We start from the raw sequence: 14,844 nt of genomic DNA, 5'->3' as shown, positions 1-14,844 counted from the left end.
ATGGTTAAAGCTTGTCATGTTGACAGTTTGATCTGTGCCCTTGACTCTGATTCTGTGAGGTGTGATTCTCACTCCCATTGACTCCACAGAAATGTGAAGGACATGGTTGGATGTCCTGATGGGCATGTCCAACATGGTATCCCCCTGTGGACCAACAGATATGGCAGCTGGCCCTTCAAACTGTGTTCAAATTGGCTCTCTAAAGCAGGGTTCAGTTCAGCCAAGTCTGTAGTTTGGTTAATACTGGACATTTGCTTCACTGACCCTTGGCTCTTGTTACTGTAGAAAACTGTAAAATAGACTCTTGCTTTTAGTCCACTATTCTAATGATAATGTTAAAAGTGGCACCACTATGCAGTTATATATTGTATATTGTATTATACAATATAACTACTATGGAAGCCTTGATCCGGGATAACCTTTCCATGGAGGAAGGGTGCTAACATACATGCTTGCAAAGCACATGGTTAATATTAAGCACGTGTATAAGTGCTTTCCTGAATTGGACACATATTTTAATAGAAAATAGCTTTTCAGTACTATTTATCTAAATATTCAGTGCTCACTAAATGATACCCAGCTATTTCACTCTCTGTCAGCTTATGCCGAAAGCAATAGGGGGGTTGGCGTAGAAATGGCTCTACACCAGCTATATTAAGCTTCCGATATATTTTTCACCGAACTCTCTAAATATTGCTACAGTAGCAATATTACTGCTGTATTACTGAAACATGAACAGAGCCCAGCTCTCAGAACAATGCGTCCCATCTAAAATGGATGCGTTGTTATATTATTAACATGTTATTTTCAGAAGGCATGATGTTGAAGGATAGCCAACATGGTTTTGTTGTGGGCAGGTTGTGTCTGACCAAACTCATCTCCTTCTATGATCAGGTAACGAATTGCTTAGATGTGGGAGATGCGGTTGATGTCTTATACTTGGATTTTAAACAGGCCTTCGATATAGTCTCTCATGATGCTTTTATAACAAAAACTGGAGGACTGTGGGCTGGCAGAGTCCATGGTCAGGTGGGTTGGGAAGTGGCTTAGGGGTCAAACCCAGAGAGAGTTAGTGGACAGGTCTCTATCATCTTGGTGGGAGGAGGCCAGTGTTATCCCACAGAGTTCGGTTCTTGGCCCCATGCTTTTCAACTTTTTTATCAGTGATTTAGTTGAGGATGTGGAAAGCACACTGGCCAAGTTTATGGATGATACTAAGTTATGGGGAAAAGCAGCTATGCAACGAGATAGGATGTGGATCCAAGTGGACCTGGACAAACTGGAAAGGTGGGCGGAGTGGAACCCGGATGCAGTTCAATAGGGATAAATACAGAGCGCTTCATCTCGGGAGAAGTAACCAGCAGCATGAATACAGGTTAGGAGGAGATGTCCTGGCCAGCACGATGACTGAAGGGGACCTCGGGGTTATGCTTGATCACAGGATGAACATGAGTCTCCAGTGCAACACTATAGTCAACAGAGCTAATAGCAACTGGGATTCATTGGCCGATGCATCACAAGTGGGGCTAAGGAAGTGATACTTCCTCTCTACTCAGAGCTGGTGAGCCCCAGGTGGATGACTGTGTCTAGTTCTGGGTGCTGTGCGCCAAAAAAGACATGGAAAATCTTGAAGGGGTCCAGAGAAGGGCCACAAGAATGATTAAGGGCCTGGAGGACAAACCGTATGAGGAAAGACTAAGGGATCTGGAACAGTTCAGCCTAGTGAAGAGAGAACTGAGGGGGGACTTGGTGGCCATCTATAAATATGTAAGGGGTGAATATCAGGAGCTGGGAGAAAAACTGCTCACTAGGGCACCCCACAGGGGGACAGGGAGCAATGGCCATAAACTGTTAGAGGATGGTTTCAGGTTGGATGTAAGGAAGAACTTCTTTACGGGAAGGGTGACCAGAATCTGTAGTAGACTTCCCAAGGAGGTGGGTCAGTCCCCAACCTTGGAAGACTTCAAGAGGAGACTGGACAGACACCTTGCTGGGATCATTTGATCTCTGCAGTATTCCTGCCCAGAGCATTGGGTTTGGACTCGATGATCTTTCGAGGTCCCTTCCAGCCCTTTGGTTCTATGACCCTATGACTACTGTTTAAAATGTTGAGTGTGTTTTTTTAAACATGCAGTATAATTACATACCCCAATTACAAAGGACAGAGGGTTATCTGAAAATGAAGAGTTTTCTGTAGAATATCTATGTACGCATAGGATCTTTTGGACGTCTTCAAAAATAACCCAGTGCACTATTAGGTCCACCACCCCCATTGTTCACTCACATTCAGTTAGTGATCCACAGTAACATTCAAGCCCTTTTCTGCAATACTTCAGCCTCTCAAGTCATCCCTTCTTTTGTTTTCTTTTGTATTTGATGATCGTGTCCTAAATGTAGTATTTTGGTCTTGCACATTTGCTGTTCTCTGCTTCCCTTCTCCCACCAAAATGCCTTTGCCGAGCTTTTCAGCTGGCATATATCTCCGAGCAGAAGAGTTGGTGAGGGAACCTGGGATCTAGTCAAAGACCACTGCAGAAAGAGAAGGGATTTCACAAGTCTCATCCTTTGTCATTTGAATCATTACTGATGCATTGTAGCTTTCCATAGGATATTCCACAACGTGGGTCTGCTCTGGCGAGAGAAGATGTCATATGGCTTTGCTGATGAGAAGTTGTTCTGTTATTGCAAGCTAGCAATTGCAGACCACCTCATCCTTCTGAACCGTTCAGCACAAACATTTGTCTTTAACTGCTAGAACAAAACAGGCTGCTGATATGTTTATAGTAACATCAGTGTTGGTATTGCTTTGGACTTTTAGAGAGCTTTTTATGTTGAGCAAAGTGCTGGAGACAGGGACTCCTGAGTTCTAGTCCCATGTCTCCCAAGGACTTGCGCAGTACTTTAAGCAGGTCACTTATCACTTCCCTTTGTTCCACATTAGTAACAGGAGTAACATTACCTGTCTCCCAGCATTCACTTTTATTTATTGTTTCTATTGTGGAAGTGCCTAGGATAGCCAGCGATGGATCAGATGGCTCAGTGCTAAGTGCTGTACAAACACAAATCTGCACCGTTGGGTTGGAAGAATTACCCGAGTACTTAATGCAGGGTTGTAGGTTGTAGCTGTGTTGGTCTAAGGACATAGGCAGACAAGGTTCCTTGGGTGAATTTGATATCTTTTATTAGACCAACCCATATTCTCCAACTATTTGGGTTGGTCTAATAAAAGTTATCAAATTCACCCAAGGAACCTTGTCTGCTGAGTACTTAATAGCACTGATGATCCTACCTTTTTAAAGTTACTCAGAGTTTTTTCAATAACTTCAACCAGTGCAGCTCAGATCCTGGATGCTGTATGTTGCCATCGTTCTGTGGGCTGCAATGCAGTGCATTTTCAAAAAAATGATGATTTGGATTTAGATAATAGAGCACAACCAGTAAGTTGCTTCAAAATGTTCTGAATAAGAAAAGCCAGTCGGTCTGGGGATGGAGGGAAGATTCCCTTTGCAACCTCTGTTACCTCCTGGATAACCTGCACTTCTCCAGACTCTGCCCTCACCCGCAGCAATGAAGTATGCCGGGTTTTTCTTGCAAGAGTGATAATTAGAACATTCAAAATGGTATGTTAAATGAATTTGACAAAGAGCAACCTTGGCTTTCAAAAACTCTTTTGTATTGAGTAGCAGGAAAATTAACCCACTTCTGTGGACTGTAAAAGGGAAGCAGGACAAAATGGGAAGCTTGAAATGAGATGAGACCACAGCAGCAGAATATAAGTCTTTATATTTGCCCATGCATACTAGATTCCCATTTAACTTTTCACTGTTGTTTTGATCACATTGTCTTAACTTGCGTACAATAGAAGAGGAGCTTTCCACAGAGTGACTAGATACTAAAATTATGTAAAGAAAGAATGTTAATGTCCCTATATTAAACCATGGAAACAGCATATGGCTGTCTCCCCCCAGAGGTAGCCTGATTCTATTGATAATTTTTATACAGTAAATTACTGGGATAAGGCTTGGAGTGATTGTACTGACTGCCCTCTTGCTTACAGGAAAGGAATATGGCCGGCTTGCTCTTTCTTTCTTTTTCTTTTTCTTTTTCTTTCCTTTCTTTCTCTCTTTTTCTTTCTTTCTCTTTCATTCTTTCTTTCTTTGAAAGTGAAATTTTCTTTTAAATAGCACAAGTGCAGAGATTGTGTGGTCACCTTTGCCTGACCAGAACCAGCATATATGTAGGGGAGTGTTTATTGTCTTAACTGCCAGTGATATTCTTCAATCTCAATATTCTTGTTCTTGGGAAAATTTCTACTTAGATATTATTCCACATTTGTGGTACATATTTTTTCCTTACATTTTTATTGTTATATTTTTTGGTAGGATACCACATGACCCCAGTTTCTTAAGCGTTCATTAACAGTGTCTATCTTTTGACTGGGCTCAGATGTATCAGAAACTGGATTCTGTTAACTTTATAATGTGGGGCTTTGTTTTTCAGAGCAGCATTGGGCCAGATCAGAATTTAAATCCAGACCCCAGTCCAAGTAATTGGAAATTCAAAGTTGTTCATAAAATGGAAATAATTTTTCATTAACATTTTATAAAAGAAAGACTCTATCTATCAGGACATTTTCTAACTTAAAAAAAATAACTAAAAAATCTGTTTATACCCTGAATATTCTGTCCAACTGTTTCCTTTTGATTCATTGAAACAAGTTTCTTTTCCCCCAGGAATCTACATGCCCATTTAAGACTAAGGTAGAAAATCTAATCAAAGTATTGCCAACTCTCATGATTTTTGACGGTAGTTCTTAAAGTCTACGCTTCGGGTGTGAAAGACATAGCTCTTTCTTTTATCTATATGTATTGATATAAATATAGATCAAAGTGCTAGAGCTAAGTAATAGAGCTAAGTTGCTCACATTTCCAAAGCACAGACTTTAAGAACGTGACCAAAAATCATGAGGGTTGGCAAGAAAGTGTAGTCAAAACTAAAGATTGGGAGCCAGCACAACTCGCCATGGCCAGCTATAAAGGCAACAACCTTGAGAGACCACAGTTTAAGTCTCTGCTGTTCCAGATAAAGATCAGGGGCTTCAACCTTCATCACCTCCAGCCCAGGGCACTGCTCTGGCTATTGGCTGGGATTCGGTAGATGTGCTTCATATAGTCATGCTGGAGCTAGTCTACTTACAGGGTGGAGTTCTTGGTGTAAATAGTCAGGAGGAGCAGTGACTTGGCCTTGGGTGAGCGCCTGAAGCGTAAGATCCCAACCTGTGTGTAGGCGCATGCTATATTCTAAAACTGTCTATGTTTAAACACGTTAAAACGAGACTTTTTGTCTGTTATCTATAATGGCCCATAAACAACTGCTAGTTAGTCAATATCCTATTACTGCCATAGGTAGATATGCTTTGTTTCTAATTAAACATTCATTGAACAGTGTTGCTTACCTCCCCCGACAAATGGTGGACTCTCAAAGTTCATAATTGCTTTCACTAATCTATACCTTTTTCTGTTTCAATGCCTTGCCTTTTATTTAGTAATGCTTAATATCAGAGGCAGGCTCAGAGCTAAAGAATGGCTCTGAAATACCAAAGAAGTGATCCATGCCGTGTATAGATTCCTGTTGTTAACAGCACTCTGTGTGGTCCTGCTTGGGCTTTCCCCCTCCTTTCCTGTTTACTCTTTCTTTCAAATAAATAAAATTTAAAGAGAGAGAGAGTTTATTAGCTCCCACTGCTTATTACTCACTTCAAGCCATAATCCTCTGTTTGTGGCATTACAATAATCTCTATAGGCATTAAGTAATTGATGTCACAAGCACAGGATTATAGCTGTGGCTGTGTAATTTGTAGAATAAAACCCCAAACCATGAAAAAGGAGCACAGTGGGTTGTTACCAAAACAAACCTTTTAAAGTTTTGCATAGAAATCTGAGGACCCAACTGAGGCCCCCATCCCACAAACGTTGACACAAGTGCTTAATTTGAAACACACGAGGAGAGCTATAGACTTCAGGAGGATAGCCATATGCTTAATAAAAGCCTGTATGTAATGGCCGGCAGTTTGGGGGCCTAAATAGGCCTAACTTACCTCTTCTTCTGACTCTTTTAGGGGCCTAAGACTTTTTGAGAAGAAGGTAGAGCAGTCCATTTCTGGAACTATCCAGCCAGTAGCCACTCCTTCAGAAGTTTGCATTGGCCTTCCTTGAAGAATATTGTAGATGGATGGTGACATTAGATAATCCATCAGTTCCCTTTGGCTCACTGCACATTTTCAGCTGTGCACTGATCAGATGGATCATATGAAACTAGGGCCTGTGAATGCACGCTCCTAGGTTCAGTTCAACAACGTAATCAGGCTTGCTTGGCACAATTATGGCTCTAGGAAGGAATATTTTGCACTGTATTGGGTCAACTCTTTGGAAACAAGGCTGCTTTTTAGCTAATAATACATATTTACTTTATATAGCACTACATACCTTTAAATCACAGTGCAAGTAAGAAAGGCTCTCCATAATGATCACTCTTTTACAGATGGAGATACCGGGGCATGGAAACATTAGGTTATGTGCTAAGGGCCATAGAAATCAATGGCAGAGCTGGACGAATATTCAGGAATTCCTAGGGCTAATCTAGTAAATTATTCAATCTCTGGTCATGACAGTAGGTACCAATAGTAATTAGCAACCCATGCTAGGGAAGAGACCCACTGAATCCATTTGCACTGGAGATGAACAGAATTATGCTAAGAGAAAACTTTTGATTTTTTGAAAGGTGTCAGTGAATATTTAATGACTTCCCTTGACATGGATACTTTCTAAGTAAATAAGTACAGGAAATGTTGACACTTGTTAGACAGGAAACATTCAAACCAAGTGAGAAACCTGACAATTTGGAAGGAACTCAAGACACAGCATCAAAAGATCAGGGTTCGGAGAAATTGATCTCTGAAGAAATATTTTACAAAGTTATCGAATGATAGGCAAGCGGAAGGATGGCTACAGTATTCTCTTAATAACCTTGCCACTTCTGAAAGGTGTAAGCACCAGTGGAGGGAAGAGTTATTTAGCTAAAAAAAGTATAAAGAGTTAGGCCCAGGAATAGTGAGCAAACCATACAAGGGAAAATGCAAGCTGAAAGCTATGGAAACCTCCTGACAATTCAGTGTTTGAACCATGGAAAGAGGTGTTTTGAAAACCTCCTTGGAATCCCGATCTTATAACTGGGAATATTTAAAACAATCTCTGTTGCAACACTAGAAAATGCACTAGAAGACACAGCCCTGCATCAGCAGGGGATGCTCAGCAGATGGAAATTTTCCCCCTTTGCAACTTTAATGGTTCTCTGAAAGTGTCATGGTTCACCTCCCATGACAGTCAATGAGAAGGGTCGTCTTTTTATAGATGTGGAGTGGATCAGCCCCAAGTTCTCTAAGTGTTTTATTTCTCTGCACTGACCAATGCATTTCCCAATGTGTTCTATATGGAGTTTGGTCTTATGTGGCTTAGCCCATGCTTAGTATAAGGCCTGATCCTGAATCATATACCGTGTAGTTGGTCTGCTTGACTGGCTCTGTTTGGACACAGCAGTCAGTCTATATGCTGTCAGTTGTAGGATGATAACCACTGGCAGTAAGAATTTGTTCGCGTTTCTGTGACTACCAGTATACTTTCTATCATGGTTAGGAGTATCTGTGCTATAACATGGTTTTTATTGTGAATGGGGCAATAGAGCCTCAGATAGTCCATGTTACAAGAGTGCTCCATGTATATATGTAAATCAGATGAATTCTAATATAAAATATAGATGAGGTACCAGTAGATGGCACTCAAGAATATGTTGCGTTCTTGAATTTTGTAGGACCAATAAAACTTGTGGTTGTCACAAATAGTAACTCTTTAAATCAGTATTTAACATCCCAATCATGACAGCCATGCAGCGTGGCAGGGTAGATATACACCTTAAACTAGCTAAATAAGGTATATCGAGATCATAAACTTTTGTGAACTTGAGCTCACTTCACCCGATGCCGTGAAAGTCATGCTGTCATGCAACTTAGCCCAGTTCTTCTTGCCTATAGGACCTAGTGACAGCATCCTACTAATTTTCCTTCCCTGTCTAAATTTCTTATTACTTCTCACTTCAATTTCTCTGTAGAAGAACTAAGATACTGTACTATAATGCTGCTAAGTACCTCAGAGAGGCCTGGCAAGGATTTAAACGCTCTTTCCAATTTTTCCTCCACTTTCAATAAATTAGCAGTTCTTCTACACAGGTTTCAAATATTACAGTGTCACAAGAAGCAAGGAAGAATCTTAATCTGTATGCGCCTAATTGCCGTGTCCTTGAGATGAATACTTTCCAGGGGGAAAAAAAAATGTTCTAGTCAATTGTTTGGTAAAGGTTGTAAAGAATAAAAAAGTATCTTTATCTCCTGTACTTAGCTTTTGTGAAAGTTATATGAAGGTGTCAGGTATTAAGAACAAATGGAAGAACCTGTGAAATGGAAAGATGATTAAAATAACTTAATGGATCAGTGCTGTCTTTTATCGGTCGGACTTGGTTTTGATTCTAAACCCGAATGAAATTACCAAATATTACAAAGATCAAGTGTCTGCAGAGGCCACTGTTAAAATGGTTTAAAATGCTCATTATAGCTCTTAGCTTGAGTGATAACATATCCCAGACCACTTTCTAAGTGTTCCCACACACCTATATTATCAATAATTGATTCTGCGTAGTTAGCTCCAGCAGATGCAATTTCTTAAGATCCCAGTCAAGTGTCAACAAGGAGACTGGTTCATTTTATCATGATACAATGAAACATTTGCAGCTAATAATGGAGGAAGGAGAAGGTGTGAAATCTTACTTCATTATGTGAACAAAAGCTTGTGATTTCAGGATGGATGGGAAGAAAAGATTATTGCTTGGCATTATAATGTGAAAAACCCACCCTCTTAAATAATCAGATTATCCACTCTAACAGGATTTATATTCCTACATTTGGTGGGGTCACTATTTTAATCCAAGTTCTGTCTTCATAGGTAAGTGTTACGCTACGAATGGAAGGAATATACAAGCAGAGAAACACACTCCTTTGTGAAGCTGAAGCGACCATTGTCACAGCAAGGTGGAAGCAGTCGCACTCTTTTCTTCTTGATGCTCTTTAACTTCTCTGGGCACAGTTCTGCTTTCTATAGAGAGCTCTTCCAAACTTGGATTTGCCCTGAGCCAGTCTTTAGCCTGGACTTTCCAAAAGTCTTTGTCAGTTATAGAAAACTATTTTAAAAATAAATTCAGAGAATAATCCAACTGTGATAATGCTGCATGCTCAGGCCTAGCAAAAACCCCTGTGATATTAAATAGAATCGACAATAACGGGAGTTACATGCCCGGTGGCAGTATGTAACGAACAGGCAGTTTACAAGATGGCGGCAGGACTTACCTGACTTCTGAATGTGCATTTTGCTCGGGCTGTCCACACAACACATTTACTCCTCTTCCGATCACTTCATGACTGGTGGCATCAAGACTTTAAAGGCAGAAGTGCTAGAATCTATCCTCTGCTCCTTTTGTGTATTTTGGTGAGTCTATGTCAATACAATCATGTTGCTTATTTAAATATCTAACATAAGGAATTAACTAAAGTCGATAAAACATATAGCATGTTAAAATTAAATGCCCATTAATTGCAAGAAGAAACAATATCACTGCATACCTCTTCCTCCTCCCCACTGAGGTTGATATACCCTGAGTGGCAGGCACCATGTCTGAACTTCCCCACTTCTTTGACCCATTAAAAAAAAAAATTCCAAGAGTTTTACAAGCCCACCCAAAAAATGACGGTATGTGATAAGAGCTCACAAACCCCATACAATTTAACTGTGAGGTAAATTGTACGTGTAGTATTAAGCCGGAGACAAGCCGTCTTCGGGCTCTGGCGGTTCTTTAAATTCCCAGGTGCTGAGCAAATATCAGACAAACCTCTCTTACAACAATAGAAAAGCATATCTTCTAGTAGTTATATATACTGATGTATATTTCTTCAACAAGGCAAATTACTTTGCCAATAATTGTCCACTAACTGATTTGATCTTGGAATGTCATTCAATGATTGTAGAGTTAAGTGGTAAATTTACCCAGTGGAGATTGCTTAAATTGTTGACATTAAGCGATGTGTGACAATGTGCAGAGTTACAGTAACCAGAGGATTTTTTTTGGCATTATTATGTATGGAATACATAATTCACTGACAATGAAAATTATGATAATAGACAGTGTGTGATATAGAGGAAAGATATTATGTGCGTTTGACTGTATCCCCAAAATGCATCCATTGCAATCCCTGCTAAATGGAAACCACTTCAAAATTTCACAGTCAGTCATGGATATTTTTTTAAGTTTATTTCTGACCAGTTTCTGACATTTCCACCATCTTCGTAGGTGGTAGGTTCCTCACTCTGTCAGTTTTCAGATAATAAGAAATCTAAATTCTATGTTTGGTGGCATCATGATACAGATAACCGCTATCTTAGCCCATCTCTGGTTGACAGCATGCTATTTTGTGTCACTGTTCCTAGTAGAACAAAAGCAGCTTTAGAGAAAGCCACCTGACCTTCAATATTGATCTTCATTCAGTGTCATATCAAGTAAAAGTATAATATACCTAACATTTTATCTCTGTATCTGCTTGGACATGCAATATCTAAATGTTGGCTTTACAAGGTATTTCATTACATGTATCATAGGCTCTGGTCCTCTACTGGTATTAAGTGTAATTGGTATTGGTAATTAGTCTGTTCATTCCATTTTTTTCTATGTTTTTATACCTCTCTTTTTACTTTATTGTCTGAGTGGTTGTCAGTAGTACATTAAGTAACCGTGGTTAAGAATTGCCAGGAAGTGGTATGTAAACAGTGCAGCCTTTATTTTAGGTGGCATTTTGTTTTGGGCAACGGGTGGTTGTTGTTGTTGGGCTTTTTTTAAACATATCCACTGTTCTGTGCTTATGACATATCAAAGAAATGCCCCTTGTACTTGAACCAAAAGGAGATCGTCATCTCTGGTTCCATCCTGTTAGTGGCAAGGTTGTGCCCTTCAAGCAACGCCTGCTATCAAACTCAGATTATCTGGGTTTTGTGTTCTGAATTTAATCTTTATGATTTGTCTGCACTTTGAGTTCCACGGATATAATATAATGAAAGCATTTACAAACGCATTAAGATTGCTGTTCATAAGATTATTAAAAAAGCTACAGAAATTTTAGGCCTCAGTCCTGCAAACTCAATTATATGCCTATGAGTGGATCTAGGATTTTGAAAAGGGGCTGCAGATGGTGTGTGTGGTTTATCATCACATATAACACAACACATTTTTTTTCCCGGTAAAAAGAAGCTAGAAGCTTTGCTAATATACTTGGGGCTTAGGACTATATTATTCAGTTTAAGATCAAAGCAAAAAATTAACTCTGTTGGAATGTATATTCATTTGTTATATCATATTTGATGTATAAAACACAACAGACTAGGCAAAAATCATCAAACGATATTGTTTCTTTATTCCTGTAGTCATTAGAATTAAATATACATCTTTTTCAGATTCGTAAAACAAAATTTAGCCTTGTTGAGCTTCACTGACAGCTATTTCCACAATCTGAGTTAATGTTTTGAGCTGGATTTAGAATCTGTGAAATAGGAGCTACATTGCCAGGAGCAGCTAACAGAGAGCAGCACTGCAGAAGAAAGGATAGCCTGATTAGTGGAACATCAAGACCATTACAAAAAACAGAGGGATGTTAACAACTGTGGAATGAAGAGTTTAGAAGGAATCGGGTTGATTACAATGAACTGTGAAGTCAAGCAACTCCCTCACTCCTGCCTGAATAGAAATGCTACTGTTGCCTGAATAGAAATGCTACTGCCAGTGCCAGTAACTTGGCACAAAACCAGGAATGAAAGGGGGGTGTAACTGCACCACTAAACCCCATTGCTGGATTCACCCCTGCATAAGCCTCTGATTAGACACATTGGTTTGGACAGGATTATTCACTTTTTTCAATTTGGCCATCCCCTGGGTTTGCAGAATCAGGTTGTCATTCACAGAATGATAAAGGATGGGGCAAAATTAGCAACATGTTTCTGCAAAGCTTTCAGAATAAAGAAGAGCGCACCTGATTTCACTTCACTCTTTCGGAAGTGCAGAGTAGTTGGAGAGAATGGAGAGAGGCTCCCATTCATGTCAAATAAAAATCAGAGGGAAGCAGTCAAGAGGAGAGTCTGGGTAAGGTGCCATATGTTTAGGGGGACAAAGCCCTCATAAGGTCACTGAGGTTACATTGTGGCTTTGAGAGCCAGCGGACTGTGAGAGTGGCAGCTAGAGTCAGTAGTACCTGCCTACTTAAGCATGCTATCCCCAGAGTGCTCAGGCAGCCATTAAGCGGGGAGAATCCAGTTGCTGTGCTTGCTATTCTCTTCTTGACTATTGTGCTTTTCTTGGCCCAGGACTTGGGACTTTAGCTGCCAATTAGGTGGTCATGGAAGGTGTGTATTCCCTCTAGAAGTGTTCCTGCAAGTCAGTGAGCAACCCAAACAGCTGAAACACTACCATGAAGGAAGCCTGAGGGGTCCATCTAGCAAAGAGCACCTCAGGGGGTGAAGAGATGCATGATTGGGTTTATACCACCTGTATTTCCTGCTTAGGCAGGCACATTTGGTGGCAGGAAAGACAGGAAAAGACAGAGTTTTAGGGCTTTTTGGCATGTGCTTGGCCAGGATTGCATGAACACAAAGCTGACACTTTTTCTTCTCTTCTGCTGCAGTGAGTATATCCTTGGCATAGCTAAGGTTCTGGTCATTGAAGTGTGGATCCATTCAAAGTAGGATATAATTAGGTTATGTTCTATATAAAAAGAAGTTCCTCAGTTGCTACAGAAATGATGCACCACCAATTTCATGGCACACTCTTGTATCTAGCTTGTTTTTTGCAAATCAGAAGATAAGAAAGAGTCAAAGCAAGTGTTCTGCTTCTCACATTGGTGCAGGAGGATGGCCATGTTTTCTGTGAGCAGAGGAGAAGCATGGGAAAGTATGTAGCAGATCATCTACATTTAAATTAATTAGTTAATTTAAACAAAAATAATTTCTTCTTTGTAGTTTCTCATCTCACCCTGAGTTAATTGAGGTGCAAATTAAATGAAACAGTCAGCAAACATCTGAAAGAGCATCAATATCAAGAAAGAGAAAGGTTGCTCAATGAGGGAGTTGAGTAAAAGACACCCGAGGAAACAGCCTGGAGGAGGATTTAGATTCCATAGCAGGAAAAGTGATGATGGATTTTAACTGTGAAATAGTCTTCCAACTCCATTATGGTAGCACCATACCGATACATATTCAAACACAAGATATTTATGACTACAGAGCAAGGACCATTCCACACATTTCCAGAGAAGTAGACGGGATCACTAACCAGGTCTTTTCAGCCGCTTCACTATAGTATAATTAATACTTGATGTTTAATAGATTAATGTTTATTAAATGAATTAATACTTAATTTATTAACAATTTGCCTTCCATGTGTTATAATATGATTTATAACTTGTTATCAGTGTTTATTGTATGTATTAATGAGTTATGTTAACTATATACAAGTTAACATGATCCATTGCAAATTAGGACTTAGGGACAGCTGCACGGATGGGTCTGTGTTTCTAGAGACACCATTAGCAGAAAAGGTCCACTAGATGGAAAGCTTGTCCAAACTGACTACTGTCTCCCTTTTCCCTTGGAGCATGCTGGTAGCCAGCAAAGCGAAAGTAATGGGTAGTATTTATTAGGGTTGGGGCAAGATGGGCACAATAGTGGATGTTACAATGAAATAGGGATTCAGTCTGTGTACAGCTTATGATTCTGGTTGATACAACAGTTTTCATAGTTAACAGTTTAATAATGCCATGGAATGCCTCCAGTGTGAATACAGAATCCAACCTTACTGACAATGGTTGCTCAATGTCCCTTTGAACGCAGACCAGTATATTAGAATAATCATGTACTCTACTGACATAGGGACACCAGGTTACCTGAGGCTTTGGAGAGCTGTTTAGACAAACACCTCTGCAGGGGGCTGGTGTTTGCGAAATGGATGATCACTACAGCCAAAACAAAGAAGTTAAGTGTCATGGGAAACAAATTTCAGACTCTTTGGCTAGGGACAGAAATTATACATAAACCAATGTAAGTGATCAGAAACCAGTTCAAATCTATAACACAACAGAAGTGCAGTGCAGATAAACCGCTTTCAAAATGGTCATAACCAGTTTAAGATAAACCTGGATGGATGTAGTATCAGACTTAACTGATTTAGGTTAAAGAGGTTTATTCAACTTCTGTCCCAGATCCCCTCCAGATTCAAGTCAACTCCCAGTCCTCCAGCATCCCAGGATGCTTTGCATCTCTCCCCCCGCTCCTCCCCCGAGTGGGTGGGCTAGCTTTGGCTGAAGCTGGCTGCTCTAGCTGAGCAGAAAGGCATGCTCTAGTGGACCCTGGCTTCTGGCCTCGGCTATTGCAGGCATGTGGCTGCATTTCCGGAATCAAAAGTGAATGTCTGTTCACTTGCTTATCGGTTCAATCTAGGCAGCTGAGATTAACCTGTGAAGATTAACTCAATTCGGCCTGGGGCTTTTTGACTGTCTGTAATTGGCCATTGAGACAAGCAGAAGAAGTTTGGTGAGGAAAAGGAATGAGATGGATAAACTTTCATAGTGGGAGGCAAATTCAGCTGTAGGACTAACCATAGTTGGCAAAAGTAAGATGAACCAGAAGGAATCCATGGTTCAGAGGATGA

The 14,844-nt window shown here is 40.2% G+C and overlaps 1 protein-coding gene across 3 annotated transcripts in view; it reads left to right on the top strand.

The window, feature by feature from the left end:
* The window catches only part of LOC102572691 (BEN domain-containing protein 5), a 1,452,508-nt gene that overhangs the window by 790,172 nt on the left and 647,492 nt on the right, over nt 1-14,844 (top strand). The window lies entirely within an intron of this gene.

Source organism: Alligator mississippiensis, chromosome 5 (assembly GCF_030867095.1).
Source record: "Alligator mississippiensis isolate rAllMis1 chromosome 5, rAllMis1, whole genome shotgun sequence".
Lineage (NCBI taxonomy): Eukaryota > Metazoa > Chordata > Crocodylia > Alligatoridae > Alligator > Alligator mississippiensis.
Note: the sequence above shows the minus strand (reverse complement) of the source record. Positions and strands in the feature narration are given on the sequence as shown.